Consider the following 17742-nt stretch of genomic DNA (forward strand, 5'->3'; position numbering starts at 1 on the left):
TATTTTCACGTATTGGTATTTGACGTCTCTGAACACAAAGACACGAACCTGAAGCAAGCAAATTCCAGCAGTTGATGTTGTAAAGGAATGAGGTATTACGTAGTGCTGTAATGAGAAACGTCAGCTTGACAGAAGGGAAATATTTAACAAAGCAGGGAAATTTTTATTATGTTCTCTCGATGATTAAACAGACCTTCAAGAGATTAATATCCGTACGGCAGTTAGACTTCAGCCTGTTCATCGTAGAGCACGTACGTACCGTGTTGTGTTGCCCGTGTTGCAGTGTAGTGGTGTTTTTACTCGATACATTTTTTTAAACAAAAAATAGTGTTGTGAGTTTTACATAATATTGGAATCTATACACACCTTCTGGAACGTAAGTAAGACTATTTTTTTTTTTTTGTAAGAAATAAGGGTAGATTTCTTGTTTAGATGACGGTAAAGATTTTCGACTAAGAGTTTTGTGAGTGTGAGAAAAAAAACAAGATCTTCGTGGTCTTAAACGTATTTTTTAGCAGCCTTATAAGTTATTTATCGCAATATCCTATTTAATTTTTTTATCAGATGACCTTACAATAGAGTTAAAATAATTTTTAATTGTGGTCTTTTATTGAAACTGATTTATCATTATTTGATAATTTTCAATAAAGTTGTCAAATTAAGTCCACTAAGCTGATGTAAATTTGAAGTGTTTCGATTTTACGGTCCTGAATCATCATTTTAATTTAGGGATCATTAGTTTGTTTTTGTGTAGCGGGTGATGCCGATTAAAGGCTAAAATATAATCGTTAGATATCAAATGTAAAAACTTTCGATTTATTTTTAGATGAATTATTTAAATGTTATATTTATCCGCAAACATTATAAACAAAGAGTAATAACTTATTGAATTGCTCTTAATTCTTAATGTGCTATTTTTAGAAATTGATAATTTACAAGATATATGTGCTCGTCGCAGGACTGACATCTTCGCAGTCCTTTGCCTGTTTATTAAAAGAAAATCTAGCAGCATTGAGTGAATTGTTTTGAGTGCATGGCACAAGTTTTTTTCGACATTTCTTTTTTAACGCGTTACTAATTATGCTCTTTTGTGATGGCCAATGGCAAAATTATAATGCTATTAACTAATTAACTATAGTGGATTGGATTGCCGACCTCCATGGGGACGTGTGTGTGTGTGCGCGCGCGCGCGTACATATATTTTATTTCTTTCGGACGGTCTTAACTTCGCTTTGAGTCAGGCTTAACATTTTTGACAGGCTATGAAATCCGTCTTCTGTAAGTGGCTACAGTTGGTAGATAGAAGGAAATAAAGTAGATATCACAAGAACGCGGAGAGAGAAAAATATTGAACAGTCGTCCTTATGTTTATTATTTACTAATAGTTATTCACTAGTATATATTTTCGATTGGTATTTTGAAATATTTAGAAACTATTTTTAACGACTTAGTTCCGAGGTTGGCTTGTCATTGAAATTTATTCGTTTTTAATATATTTGGAAATAGAAAAGTGTTACAAATATTGCGGGGTTGAAATTTCGTGCTACAACCTTTTTCTTAAAAATGTATTTTGTTCTAATAGATTAACTTCTATTGGTCTAGAACTGCAGAGGAACTCTTGTGAATATTATTAGGTAGACGTCCTTGGTTACATTCAGGAAAAACGTGGATTAATCTTTAGTTGTGTTAAAATTCACTCGTTCCTAAGTTATGCAATGACAAAAATAACAAATTAATGGTAGGATATTTAGTTTTGCGTTAAATATGTGAAGATTTGAAAATGAGCCATTGTAGCAGTTTACAGAGAAACAATTTTAGTTTTGTACTAGTAGGTAGTCGTGACTTACAGTTTCAACACGCCTGCAGTACGTTTAAAGTAATGAATAAAGATCAGCCAAATGAGAAAACTTTGTAGTTTTATCTTCCCTGCTGTCCAGTAGAAAATTTCACCAGATAAATTTTTGTATCGGAAACGGTATTTACTAACTGTGGAGAAAAGTGTGATATTAAGTTACTTGTCTTAAATTCTTTTTTTGGTGTGATCACATCTGCCCAGCTGCTGATTAAAATCATTTTGATATTACCTTAATAAACGTCGATCTCATGTGCTCTGCTATTAAACAGATTTCTGACATCAAATTTTGCCTTTCATTTTCTTTCAAGTAAAGCGTGTGTTTTGCTTTCAGGGTTTTGCTTGACTTTCAAGGTTTTCTTTTTTGATTTTTTACTGTAATCCTTTAACTTTTTTCTAACGTTGACATTATAGTTATTATATTCTGAATTGCGTCATCTAATCGTCCTTAACGTTTGTTCTTGATATAATAGAATATTTTCATTTTAAGCGATTACCATGTGGTAAAGATAGTTTAATCTGAGTCATCAAAACCGACACTTTTTAAAAAAAATTGGTTAATCTTCAGAAAAATAACGGGTGAATCTGTATACCTACATCGTGTACTTTACAAGAGCCCATCTGCTTTGACTATAAGTATACTGTAGTATAGTTAATTTTGATCGATTTTATATCTTTTTTTTAATTGGATTTTTGTATACTAAGACAATTACAATTTTGTACTAACTCGACATTACATTAACGTCGTTAGCACGTGTGTTGAAGGGAATTCCTTCACCAGTATTTCTAAAATTGCATAGATATTGTGATGCGCTTTAAACTAAAAAAATTCTGATGTGGACATCACATGACTTACTTGTACGCCTATTAAATTACATATACACATTTTCTGCTGTACTTAATATGAAAGTGAAATACGATCCTCCAGTTCTTTAATAAAGTGGACAATTATACATTTTCATTGTGGTGAACGCCACATGCATCACATTTTTTTGTGGTGTCAGTATTAACATTTTATGTTAGTTTATTTATTAATTTTGTTTCACGTTGCCCGAGTAGGTATCTGATGTAAGTGAGAACGTCTCGGATTCGTAACCGTGCACGCATCGGTTCGAATCCGGCTTGATTTCTTTTTAATCAGAGGTTAATTCTTAATAAATCAATATAAAAAATAAATTATTAATAAATCAATATTAAAAAAAAAAAAAATAAGAAAAAAGGAGATTAAGTCTGATTCGAACCAATGTGCCTTTTTGCATGTGTAAGATCCATATGTTTCATTAATTAAAATTTCATTTGGCTATAACTCTGGAACCAATGAAAATAAGTACCACTTATGATGTTTCGTTGAAAAGCTCTCAATGAGTGCTTATTACTGCAACTAAGAAAAAAACCAAATGTTTTTGGATTTTGGACAATTTTGGTTCACTTAATTGCAATCAAAAGGAGAGGTGCACAACTAGATTTTACAACAGTCCTAAATCCAAAATTTCAACATTCTACGGCTAATCGTTTTTGAGTTATGCGAGATATGTATGTACGTACAGACGTCATGCCAAAACTAGTCAAAATGGATTCAGGGATGGGTAAAAATGGATATTTCCGTTGAAATTTGAAATTTTTCGCGATTACAATATTTCCTTTACTTCGACAAGGAAGTAAATATAAGTAATTAAAGTATTTTTTAGTAATCCTACGAAAATTGCCTGGAAGTACTAAAAGTTCTCATTCTACCCATAAAGAAAACTTAGGCGTTCCACTGAGCAATAAAAGTATCAAAATCATATTAAATTTTTTTTTAGGAGAATTTAGTAAAAGCAATTCAAGAAATGTAAAAAAAATAACCATTTCTCAATAATTGCGTGGTTGTGTGTTGCAGGTGCAAAGTACGTGTAAAAAAGTATAGTATTCTGTTTAAAAATAACATTTAGAAAGTAAAAAAAAATAAGCGGTTTTGTGGAAACCGTTTAAAAGAAATTCAGCTTTGAAATTTTCAATTTTTAGTCTTGATTCTTTGTATTTATGATCTCCATCCCAGAATTAATTGGGCTTTTTGCCCTTAAGAATAGAGAAATGTTGAATCGTCCTAGGAAATTTATCATACAGGATCTACTGTATCAGACTTTTATATCGATTTTAAAATAATTTTAATTAAAAAGTTATTTGAATCTTATCTTCTCTATCCTTATACCTACTTAGTTTAGTTTAACTGAGTTTGCTTTCTCCAACCAATCTTCCAGCTACTGCCGGGTCTAGATGTGTGTGTGTGCGTGTGTAGGAAAATGTCATTACCGCTACCGGCTTACCAGGCCTGACGTAGCTGTAGTGCAAGTGTAATGTACCGGTAAACATGTAGGTCTGAAACAGAACCAGGTTGACCACTCCTGAGATGTGTAGTTAATTGAAACCAAACCACTAAAGAATGCCGGCCTCCGTGGCACGAGTGGTAGCGTCTCGGCGTTTCATTCGGAGGTACCGGGTTCGAATCCTGGTCAGGCACGGCATTTTCACACGCGTTACAAATCATTCATCTCATCCTCTGAAGCAATACGTAACGGTGGACCTGGAGGTTAAGCAAAAAGAAAGAACCCAAAGAATACGGGTATCCACAGCCTAGCATTCAAATCCATATAAAAGCAACTGCCTTTACAGGGACTGGAACCTTCGAATTCTCAACTTCGAAGTTTAACTAAGTATTGATTTTTAATTTTCTATCTTGCTCATAAAGCTTGTACAGTTGTAAATTATTGAGTATTAGAGTGTTATTTATTCATGAAATTCCAGTTCAGTTGCTCAAATTTAAATTTTAATTGATGAATTAAACAGAATACTTGACCTCTCGTTACCAGAGTTACCTCCTATTTACTTTTATTCTTATATTAAAATAATTATATTTCTACTGCCTTTTTACGTAATGCATCGTCTTTCATATTTTTATTAAAAAATTGTTTTTTCTGCGTCATGTCGGGATAAATTCTAAAACAATTAGTTTTAACGAAAATGTATATTCTTACTAAAAATGAAATAGAAGAAAAATAAGGGGAAATACTTTTTTTGTTGTTTGTTGAGCCCTATAATCTGGTGATTTGTAGGCAGACTGGTATGAATGATACAGATTGTTTATTAATCGTTTGTCACTGTGGTTGTACAAGAAACTCATGAAAATTGTTTAGCTGTTTACAAAGTACATCTTTTTTTTTTGTCTTCAGTCATTTGACTGGTTTGATGCAGCTCTCCAAGATTCCCTATCTAGTGCTAGTCGTTTCATTTCAGTATACCCTCTACATCCTACATCCCTAACAATTTGTTTTACATATTCCAAACGTGGCCTGCCTACAAAGTACATCAAGTATCCCGTATCAGGCTAATTGGAAAAGCGAGGAATGAAGAGGCCTCCCGTCTTCCTATACGCAAAACCAAATTACATTGCACGTCTCATACCGAACCTACCGAAAAGGTCCTTTAACTCTGTTAAAGGACCTTTTAGGAGTGGTAGTACGTGAACATCATTACTCTTAGAGAAAAAAGTTCTTGACTGGTGCATTTTTTTAAAGGTTTTACAGATATCAGAACCGTAAGAAGGAGGAATCAAATAGTGTAAGAAACTGATGTACTTCTTTCTGTGGAAAGAAGTATATATATTAACAATATATAATCGTTCTTATAAAATTCTAATCAAATACTTAAATTTTACAGTATTAAATTTTAATTCTTTTTATATCTTCTTATAAGTAGGTCTTTTACATCAATCCATTTTATTTTTAAAAATAAAATCAGAACTCCGAACACTTTATCTTATTATTATGGATGAATCTAATAATTAGACTATCGTAAAGTAAAATGCATTTGTGAATGGACTGAGTATGAGAAATTCCTTTCATAATGTTCAACATTTATGTATTTGTTTTGCGCTTACTTTCTCTTCAGTACTTATTTTAATCTAATAGCTATATTGTACTTCGCGTTTGGTTACCGTGTTATTGCATATACGTGTATTTTACATTTTACTCGTTACATTATATACATTTCGTAACGGTGAATTTCGATTTATAATGTTAATTGTATTTTTATTTTCTGATAGTGGTGTATTATATTTAATTTACTTTTATACGAATTTTTTATGGTAGTTTTTGCTACTTTATATGTTTATGCTAAAAAATCACATAATGTAATCATAATCTAATTATTTATGTTTATTTGAACTGATAAAATCATATTGTATTTGTGGTTTTTTTTTGTCATATAATTGTGGGACCAATGTGATTCATTATTCTTTTTATTGTACTATGATGAATCATCGTTTCATTACTATTTAAGCGTTATACATTTTCAATCATTTGACTAATTTGTAATTTTATATGGTTAGTTTTCATTTTCCCTTGGGGTTTTTTTAAATATTTTTTCGACTAAGCTATTAAACTCTTCCATCGACTTAGGCGGCGTGTATTTGATATGTGTTGTGCTTATAAAGTTTTATAATTTTTCTTTGTGGCTTGTGCTTTGTCCTAGAAATTAATTGGATATCCATTATTAAAAGCGGTTCATTCTAAACTTTTTTAAAGTATACCACTCTAATAAACTATCGAGTTACTAACTGATTTCTGTTTAAAAACTTAGTGTATGAAATTGTAACAATAGACGTATTTCTATCGTACTAGATAAAAATGATTATGATTGTTTAACTACATTATATTGGATGAATTTTGGTATTTTCTATAAATGAGATTAAAGTGTAAAATTATTTCGTAATATTGTTCTTTTTTTTGTTTATAAGGGATATTTCTTCCTTTCGCTTAACAAAGGAGTTGTAAATTGCCGTGGTGGAGCTACGGTTTTAGTGCTGAAAATAATTGAGATTTCAAAATTTAAGAAAGAAAAAGCAAAAATATATGTGTATACGCTTATTTCTTATATAAATATTTGTATTTTTTTATTGTAATTTCTATTTCTGTTAAGTAAATAAAAATATTGAGTGCGTTCTCGGTCAAACGCGTGTTCGCTTATCTATAAATTATGAATATATAAAGCAATACAATGTTGGATACAATTTAAAACTTTTATTACTTAAACAAACGACTTAAAAGGCTTTTATAACTAAAAAAAAGTAATAAAACTTATACCCTCGTGTTTTTAGATATCGCTTTAAAAATTTCATTGATCTTGTTTTCTCCTACTACCTTCAGCTGTCGTACTACAAGAATGTTTTAAATTAGAAAAATTCCGCAGTAGTAAAAATATATAATTCTGCGATTTGATCTATAACAGTTCGTCGCTCATTTGCGCAAATTGATAATGGTGGTCGACACTGATGTAGTTTGAATGTTTATGTACTGCGCGTTCGGTTCCGTTATCTTTAGGCGACTCGTTACGAAACGCAAATCATTCACAGAAATGAAGACATGGAAATGGGGAGTAGCCGTTTCTGAGAATGATAAGAATTCCGTTTTAGGCTCATTTGGGATATTGAGGAATTAAGTGTTTAACTTTGCTTTCTTCACTAACCCAAATAAACTGCTTCATCTCGACTTTCCAAGTCGACCAAAATGAAGTTTATACTCGTGCAGCTTTGCAAGCTATATCTTCGCTCTGTTCAACACACGGACTAGCAAAAACGTTACGTTATGTTTATTGCCTCCAATCGGTCGGGAAGTCTAATTATATATGCGATTGAAATTTTCCTGATATCGATGATTGTAATTTCCTGAAAAAAGTATATTAATGATAATAAAGTTATCAAATTTAAAGAGAGGAATGTGCAGAGTTTGTTTGGACTACTATTTCAGTTGTCAACAAAACTTTTCATTACTATTGTTTCAACATTTGGATGTAATTGAGTTGCGGATATTAGTGAAGAGTAATGTATTCATAATAATTAAATATTAACAATACAATCGGTGCATAACCAGTAAAATCGAAATATTATATAGCTTATTTTAAAGTGTTTTAAAATGTATTCTGTTTTTCTTCTCTGCCTTACACAAAGGATTTGTTTTTAAACTATTGTATTATTTGTCGTGCTTTTTGTTGAAGTTTTTGTTACATTTTTTCCTGTTATGAGTCAGTGGCGGATATGCGGATATTATTAATTTGTTTAACTATGTATTTGTTTGATTACGTCATAATGTAGCGTCATTGCATGGGTTTGTTTGTAGGTTTATAAACCAAATGTACACATGCTAATCACACTAACACGTGCATGCTATCAGACTACCGTTTCACAATTTTTTGATTAAATTTCCTTTTTAATAAGAAACAAATTATCTTCAGCTTGTTTCTTTGCTATCGTACTTCAGTATCTCCAGTTACCGTGGTACATTATTTTTTCTTTCAGGTATTTATTATTTCATACCAGTTACGAAATTATTGATCTCGAGTGTGAATTGGTGAAGGAAAAAGAAAAATCTCATTATTTTATTTGTTTTTTGTGCAAAAAAAATATTGTTATTTACAAACATTTTTAACATCCGGTTTTTATTTTCTGAATCCGATTTAAATACAAATCTATTTAACTGAAAAAAAGATGATTGTGCAGAAAAAACGACTTCTAGGGATATCATGAAAAGAAAGTTTTTAGTGAATATTATGTCAATAAAGGAATATTGTCAAACTAACTTATTAAAACGTAGTATAGCATAAAAATATATTTAAAAAATATGTTAACTTTAATTTCTGTCGTAGTATCTGTTTAATTTTGAGCGATATGACGTAAATCTACAGCCAGTAAAATAATATCGGGCACGCAATATGCACAATGTACATTCTACAGTTTGTGTTTGATAAACGAGAGTAGTTCATTTTCTTTGACGGTTGTTATACACGTATTACAATTTTTAAGCGATTTTAATTTTGATGGTTTAACAAATAAACAAACACTTCAACTTCTCATTCCTCCGGTTATCCTTTATTGACTAGTAGCTCTTAATCACCATTTAGACCTTCATAACAGTTTCACAATACTTTTTAGCGTACGTTATATTTACATGAAAAAAATTAAATAGTTATTTTTTTATTTATTTTAAAGTTAGTCCGGTGTTCCTATCCAATATATATATATATAGTCGCTGAATTCCATCTTATTTTTCCAATATTGTGTAATATTTTTCCGGTATAAAATAAATAGTCCTCGTCTTTTATCTACAAAGATATCTTTCTTTTTTTTCAGTTTAGCCGCCGGAACCACCGTAGGTATTACTTCACATGATGAATGAAGATTGTACGTACAAATGTAAATGTCTTGCAGAGTCTCAGGCCGACCGTTCCTCGAGATGAGATGTGTGGTTAATTGAAACCCGACCACCAAAGAACACCGATTTCCACGATCTAGTATTCAAATCCTAATAAAAGTAATTAACTACCTTTATTAGGATTTGAATCCTAAAACTCGCGACTTCGAAATCAGCTGATTTTCGATGATGAGTTCACCACTAGACCAACCCGGTGGGTTTACAAAAATATCTTCAAGAGTTCTGTTATTGCATTTTTATTCTGTTTTTATACTACTCTGGGTGTTACTGTAATTTTTCTCGTATCGTCTGTATTTATTTCAGCCTTTCTTAGTTAGACGATCTTTTACGGTCGGATGCCCTTGTAGAGATGACATAATATTAATGAACAGCCTCTCATTCGCTTTGTAATCATGTCCTATTTTACTTAACTTTGATGTTTTTATAATTTAGATATGTTAGAATTCTGATTATCAGTTACCTTTGCTGGAAATCTTTTTAGGGAATTTGATATTACTCGTATACTTATCATTAATTTTTTGTTATTTAAGGTAACATTCATTTCCAAATATGCATTGTTGGGTACAGCATTACAAAATATTTACTTGGAATAATAAATTAATTTTATTACAAGCTTATTTAATAAGCTTTTACAAGCTTATTCCATAAACATATAAAGAATGCTGTTTAACAAAATATTAAACTTTTACAAAATATGCTGATTTACATCTGTGATGAATGTGTCTCTTCCTTAGTGAGAATTTAGAAGAAATTTTAATTTTTTAGGTATCATATTTTTTGTTTTTTATTTTTTTTATCGTATTTTCATTTTTTGTTGTATACAATAATATAATTTCGTAATTCTTTGTGAAATTGTTTCACCTACACTATATTCATTTTTCCAAAAAATTATATTGTAGTGTTATAATGGTATTGAATTTCTGAATAGTTCTAAAATTCTTTATTATATTATATTCGTAATACTGTAATTTAACCCTACAATACTGAATAAAATTCATTAAATTTAGTAAACAGAAGAACGAAAAGAATTAGTAAACTTACACGTGAGAGGGTAAGTTCTAAATTCGTTAATGTGTTCAAATACTTAGGAATTTACTTTAGGAATTTTTAATACTTAGGAATTTAAAAGCAATGCCCAGAAGAAGAAGTAGTGATTTAAAATAGAATGAATATTACTTCGTCTCTTCTTATAGTCATTTCTTATTGTACAGGCTTTTCGTATCCAAATATTTTAACTCTTACTTAAATATCGGATTCTTAAAAGATTTTCGAGCCGGTTAAGCAGATCAGTCTAATAGAAGATTTAATGAATTAAATGGACTTGATAATGACTGACATCACAGCTAGGATAAACTATAAGATAGTCCAACTGGTTGGCTATTTGATTAGGTAGTGAATAAAGCTAGAGTAGAATGAAGTTGACTGTTCAGGACACCGTAAACAATATGACGAGGCTAGGAGAAGGAAACCTGAAAATAGGAGACCTGGAGAAAGTGGATGTTTTGAGAGGTAGAATTGGTGCAAGCTTTTTTGTTTACTAGAATGGGCTATGATTGGACAGGAGGTAAGATAAAATGAGATAAGCGGAAAACCATATTGTTGGTAATGCGAAGCTGAAAATAAGTATTGAAACTAAAAATTAATTGAAAGTTTCAGATTTCTTTTTGTAATTCGTGAGTTCATCTCTTTACAAGTCTTGTTAGTGATGATATATCGCCTTGCAAGAGCAGCGTTCTTTACTAGCCTTCTTTAAAGTCAGATGGCATCGCAACTGTTTTGGAACAAAAAATCCTCAAAATTATAAAGATGCGTGATTGGTTGTTGTATGATGTAACTTTTACTTTCTGTAAAGAGATGTAAACCATAGTAAAATTATTGATTTTTTATTGCAGAAATAAAAAATCTATGTTTTACTATAATTATAAAATTTTAATATTATTTTATAATATGTTACTTAATATTTTGTATAACAGCATTCTTTGTATATTTATGGAATAAGCTTGTAAATTATTTTTATTATTAGAGTAAATATTTTGTGAAGTTAAAAGCTGTTTACATTAAACTGTAATTACGTAAAAAATTACTAGAAATTACATCAGATTACTTTGTTACGCACTATGTAATTATATGTTATTAAATAAGTTTGTTGTGTTTTCATTATTAGAATTAACTACATTATTGTTAACTATGCAGATAAATTTATTGCCTATGTTTGTTATGAATTATGCATATTAACTTGAAGGATACCCGTTTACTAAAGTTCTTCAACCCCTGAATTGGGTTCTCCCTTTAAATATTCGTCATCCTTGATACTGGAATCTTTACCCAAGGTTATTTTTTATTTGTTGACTTCGCGTCGGTTAAACAACCTGCTTCCCACATTTTATTGTCTACTTTTTCTACCACGCGCCTGTTTCCTGTTGTAATATATAGTACCCGTGTTAAAAGTTGTTTCACCTTATGTGTTTTTAATGCAGCATTGTTGTCAGTGATGCTTAATTAGCAACATGACTAGTTCAGTTAATTTAATTTCTGAAATGAGGTGGACATTTTAGCTGTTTATTCTTTTGTTAGTTTATTAAACGATATCATTTTGAATTTCTAATTTTTATTAGAAAAAATCCTTAACGGTGTAGTCTGTAGGCTACAGTGTCTATACTGTCTTCTTCAGTTTTTTTAAAGAAATTAGAGTTTCTTAAATCCATTTTCTGTTGTTTTTTTTTACTGGTAGATTTTATCTAAAAATAGCTGAATTATCCGGTGGTAGAACTTATCTGCTACAAACGATAGGGAACTCACGATCATATAAACATTATTGCCTACGAAATCGGTTTTATTGTTTGTTTTCTTATACCCTAAAATGTATTTATAAAAATGTGTTTTTATCGAGAAATAGTTTCCATTAGAAAGGGATTGAAACAAAAAAGACAAAGTTAAGAAGTCAACTACTTCCTGATAAGTTTGGTTGAGATCGGTTCGCGCGTTCATGCTTGATATAATGCCTGAACGACGTAAAAAACAGAAAACAAAATAAAAATCAAGGTTATGGTGTAGCACTAATTGTATATGAAATGCGCAGTTATTTTGTTCTGAGGATCAACAAAATTTTCATATATTTATGTATAATGTACATTCTAAAATATTTAATAGCAAGCAATTTCCACCTGTTGGTAGCCTTGATAAAAATTAATTTTTATTATTAGTTACTTTCTGACTGGTCAGCTGATGTGCTGGACATTGGTATGCTTCCCGTAGATTATTTTTTTTATTTATTAGTAACGTTTTCTTTCGTATCTCGATCTTTCATACTTTTTTTTGTCTTCAGATAATTTTGTCTTTTTTTCTATTAATGATCCGGAAATTTTGACTTTAATAACCGATCAAATATTTTTGTAAAGTTCATTTAATGTTATTGTATATGGTAAAATTTTTAATTGTCGGTGTTAAGCGTCTGCACTAACTACTTAAATCTTGGGATACTATTAGATTTTCCTTCTGTTTAAATCGTATGTAAATACTGTATAATATAGTGATAATACAGCGTGACCAACTTAAAACAAATTCAGTTTTTAAGTTGCAGACTAAACACAATCCCGATATGAATAAAATGAAAACGTAAATTAAATTTTGTATTTTTTAGCATCATTTCACATACTTAATATATATTTTTTTTAAATATTCGAAGTGAGCACAGCAATGTACTTTTATATTTGAGTGCATCATGTTGTGAATCACCTGACGCAAAACGTTGTTGTCAGTGCCGTCGATTTAATTTATTGTTGAATGTTCGTCTTCAGTTCATTGATAGTTTGGGGATATAATTCATCAACTCTATCCTTCAAATAGCCCCAAAGGAAAAATTTTCAGCTTAACAAATCTGGAGTACATAGAGTCTACCGCTCTCGGCTGACAGTTCGTTTTTCTGTAAAAACTGCATGAACGCGTGCTAGTAAATCGTTTGATCCTGCACGTTGCTCCGTCTTGTTAGAAGAAACCGTAATCTTTTTCACAGTCTGATAATTGAGCGTAGAATTCTACGAAAATTGTACGGTCATTTCTGTATTGGCGTCTAGTCAAAAAATATTAACCCTATTATACGAGTATCAGAAACAACAAACCACACACCAATTTTATCGCCGTGAAGTGGGTGCTCAAACATCTGAAAAGAAGGTTTTCAATCGCCCAATACCTGGTGTTATCCAATTAACATGCCCAAATAAATGACATTCTTCGTCTGACATGAAATACAGCATCGGGTCTATCTGTCTATCGACAATGTTTTTGAAACGTCTCTGTAATTAAGACGTTTCGGTTTGGCCTCTTATGTTGTTGCATAGCTGTTTCAAGATACGGTTTCAAATTTAAATCATGAGTAATCTTTCGACAAAATGTGAATGAATTTTACACCATTTTGTTATGGAATCGCAACGGAAGGTTGCTTTTTCGTTCAAATCTTTGTAAGCGTACACCAAATTTTTTTAGCTTTTGTGGTGGACGCCACGCTCTGCTGGGATACTGACGTACAACATTTTTTCCGCTAATATTTGTCACGTTTGTTGGATCCAGGACGCAGATGAGCTTCCACTGTAGCAATTCTTTCCTTGATCGAATACGGTATTTTAGGAAAAACACTACTTTAAAGAACGAAACTATTGCACTGAAGCATGAACTGTTTACATATTACAACAGTAGTTGAGAGAAGTAACCTACATAATCAACAGTGGCTCTAGGAATAGCAGCGTTAAATGTGCTGTTCAAATAACTGCAGTTCAAGCCGGCTTGGTTCGGCTAACCCGATATTCCGGTGTAATGCGGGATATTAATTCGGCTTTAATTGATTACGGTTGTGATTTATAATTACTATACGATGGTTTCTTCAGAGGAAAACACTTCGTTTTTTCATCACTTGTTATTGGTTTACTGCGATTATGTTAAAAATAGTTATATCACGTAGCCTGTTAACAAAGTGCGTATTTAATGATTTAACGAAACTAAAAGTTCTTGAATGCAGGTTATGAACTTTCTTCTTATATTCAGCTATTAAAAATATTAATATATTTAAGTAGTTGTAGAAGTGTACAAGTCTTAATGATATCATAATTTACTGATATTTATTAGCATCTAGTTTTCATAAGAAAGTATAATTAGCTTATTTAATTATTAAACTTTTTTTTGACACTGTTGACTAGTTTTGCTTAAAATGTTCCGCACTGTCATGTTTTGTAGAGTAGTAGCTTTCTTGATTAATTGCGATTGTATTGGTGGTTATGTAGCCAAAACACCGGATTTATGTTTTTCAGTGACAACAAAGTAGAAGTAAATTTTTTACCTATAACATAATACAGGTTGTTCAACTTAAAAGAAGCTCCATGTATACTCCATCTGTATAGTCTACAGATAATAGTTTATTGGAAAACACGTAATAATTTATTGAGGGTGTTGAAAATTATGTCCATCCACTTCTATGCACTGTCAACACGTTTGACCATGGTCCTGGCTACTTTACTTAGCTGTACCCTGCCTATTTCCTTGATAGCATTTGTAATGTTTGTTTACTCAGATCAGGGAATCTTGGTGGCCCAAATCCTTTAGAAATGATTCTTCTACCGAAAAAATCCTGTAGCATCTCCATAATAGCTAGCAGTGTGTCAAGTGGCCCTGTTCTGTTGCAACCAGTAGTCACGCTCATCCTGTTGTAGTAAGGCTATGAACTGTTGAATAATTTCTTGGTAGATGATAGCATTCACAGTTTTTTCAAAAAACAAGTGACCTCATTCGTCGCCTTGAAAGTGCATAACATACGCCTATTTTTTGTGGGTGTAGGGAGATTCAATGTAAATGCCCAGGTTTGCAGTACCCCAGGTCCGGTAGTTCTGACTATTAACATACCCACCAAGGTGAAACTACGCTTCATCTACGAAAAACACTTGATATAAAATGCCATTGTTGCCTCTGATGAAGTTCTTGAACCTTTGACAGTTGCCAACCTTTTCAGCATAATCAGTATTGGTTAGCTCATGTAAAATCTGCATTCGATACGAATAACATTTCAGCATTCTCCTCACTGCAGTGTGTGAACCTAGTGAAATGTTCTTTTCCCGGCTTAGTCTCCGCAAAGATTTATGAGTAGTTCTTGTAACTCCCGCTTTAATATCCTGTACGACCTGCGTCGAGCACTTCTCTGGTCTAACACTGAACCTGTTTCACAAAACCTGTTAACTAACTTCTCAATAACACTTTGCACAGGTGCTTTTTTCAAATTTCTCCCTGAACTTTCGCCGACACACAACATGAGATTTCGTCTAAATAAGTTTCCATCGCGAACAACAGTTAACTGCATTTTAACACAGCCACACACTATTACAAATATTACGCAATTTTGTTCAAAAGCCGATGCTCGACACAGACTGGAAATATTCAAATGTGCAGGCAATAGTCATCCCCATTCCAGCTTCAGTCGTACCAACATCTCCACATTATTTTACCTATCTCACACCAATATGTTTATTTTAACAAAAAAGTGCATTTAGTATGAACTACTGAGTGATAGGGACCGCAATAAGTTGAACACTCTGTACAACATAGAATGCAATGTATACTTCGCAGAAGAATAATTAAAATTTTAAATTGTATATCCTTTTCTTTTTACGTTTTTTTGTTATTTGTTATATTTTAACGTAGATTGTAATAGTGCCGCAACGCTGACTTTAATGAATGTTGTCTTAAAATTATTCTCGGGGACTCTCTTGAATATTCATTGCTGATGAGAATTCATTGTACCTAATGTAATAAACCAAATTAGCAATAAGTATATTGTATGAAATAAACATTGTTACAATTATTATTAAAAGGAATTACAGATGCTACATTATAGTCCGTACATCTGTTAAAGTTTTGCTGGTGACCTTTTTCTACTGAACGGGAACTTCATCCTCACGGTCTTAACGAATGAATTCCTTTTCAACCGAATTTAAAATATAGGAATAGTTCGCAATTAAGTCCTTATGATTTTCTGCTTAGTTTAAACACTGTATAATTATAATGTATTGTTTCACAACAGAAAGGGGTGCATTAATTTGTTGCTTTACAGTTTACACTATCTCTTCCAAGCTATCTTTTGGCTGTGACACACTAAAGTCCCCGATGTGCTAGAGGCATCGGATATGTTATTTTCTTTGAATAATAACATTGTTCACGGACATTGCATACGGACAGTCCTGTGGTGAACAAAATGGTGTCGTTTGTAGAGGTGAATATCAACTGAATTTCGAAGGGCTTAACACGCTGATTTGCGACCTTCTATTTGGATCGTTATAAGGGAGAAAGGTTATAAGGGATCGTTATAAGTCGTTTCACTTTTCTTATTAAGCCTGGTATTAAGATTGGTCATAAGATTAGCTCGTATTAGTTTCGGGAGAGACTTGTGATTAATTGGTAGGTCACCTTAAACCATTATTTGTGGTATGATGCTTTCTTTCAGATGACATTTGGGGTAGATTTTAGGTAGATTTCATAAGAAAGCTACCTATTGTAATGGGTAACATGATTCGAACTCCGGAAAATTTCGACATATCTTTGCGTTTCACATCCCCCAGACCCTAAAACCACCGTCAGCACAAAAGTATATATATATATATATATATATATATATATATATATATATATATACATACATACATACACATACACATTTCATTTTCTTGTGGAGACGATAACTGCCGTAATTTTGTCCCAGTCGCTTTCAAAGTGATGCATAAAATATAACGAATCAAAATCTTGGTCGAGTTCGTTAACGGCCAAAATCGGACCATGGGGGCGGGGAGGGGCTTTTTAAAAAAAACAATATCGCTATAACTTTCTTATTAAGTAAAATATAGAATTTATTTAATGTTCCTACTACTCTTTGGGTAAGGGCCGAAAACTTATCTAAGTAAAGGTTTTTGATATCAGCAACCATTGGCTAGGGGTGAAATAATGGGATTTTGGAAACAAAAAAAAATCATATCTCCCTTAATAGACACAGTATTGAATCGGTTTAAAGTGGCCGTTAGTCCTCTAAACATTACCTAAAACTTTTGTCTGAAACAGTTTTTGATATGACCAATCCTTACAGCAATGGATGACCAAAATGTTGCAGGAATTGTAAGATGGGCTTGTAAGCTAAACATGTGAAAATTTTGTTCACATGCAATCATTGTCGTATTGAGTAAATTTAAAGTTTTTCTTAACTTTAAGGAGGAAATCTTTTTTATTCCCTACTTAGCACCGGTGAAATTTACCTTCGCCTTCCGGCGTGCCGAAGGTATTGGTTTTTTGTGAAATTACATCGAAACGTAGTACGAATTGAAGATTTTTATTATTATTTTGTTGTTATTGTTACAATGTAATGATATTTAACCGGAATTCTTTCCGATATCGAGAGTATTTTTACATGAAGTTTCAAGAAAATTAGTTGGAAAATTTGTAATAAAAAAATAAAACATTTAATTAGAGAAATCTGCGCTCGATAATAGTTACTTAACATCTTTTCCTTGAATTTCTTTTCTTATGAAAAGAATGTCCTAATACATCGTACTAGGACGATCTTGTTTAATAGATTCTAATATGCGTTAATGAGTTCAAGAATATAAAGCTGTTGTGGAAAGA

The 17742-nt window shown here is 31.7% G+C and overlaps 1 protein-coding gene across 3 annotated transcripts in view; it reads left to right on the forward strand.

Annotated features, from left to right (window-relative positions):
- Positions 1-225: 225 nt before the first annotated feature.
- The window catches only part of LOC142325699 (SH2 domain-containing protein 4A-like), a 176898-nt gene continuing 159381 nt past the window's right edge, over positions 226-17742 (forward strand). For 2 of the 3 annotated variants that reach the window (XM_075367731.1, XM_075367750.1), the window contains exon 1: positions 226-376. The gene's annotated coding sequence lies outside the window, so the exon portion shown is untranslated. Of the gene's footprint in view, positions 381-17742 lie in introns of all 3 variants that reach the window. The other variant, XM_075367738.1, reaches the window with a different exon arrangement.

Source organism: Lycorma delicatula, chromosome 1, assembly GCF_047948215.1.
Source record: "Lycorma delicatula isolate Av1 chromosome 1, ASM4794821v1, whole genome shotgun sequence".
Lineage (NCBI taxonomy): Eukaryota > Metazoa > Arthropoda > Insecta > Hemiptera > Fulgoridae > Lycorma > Lycorma delicatula.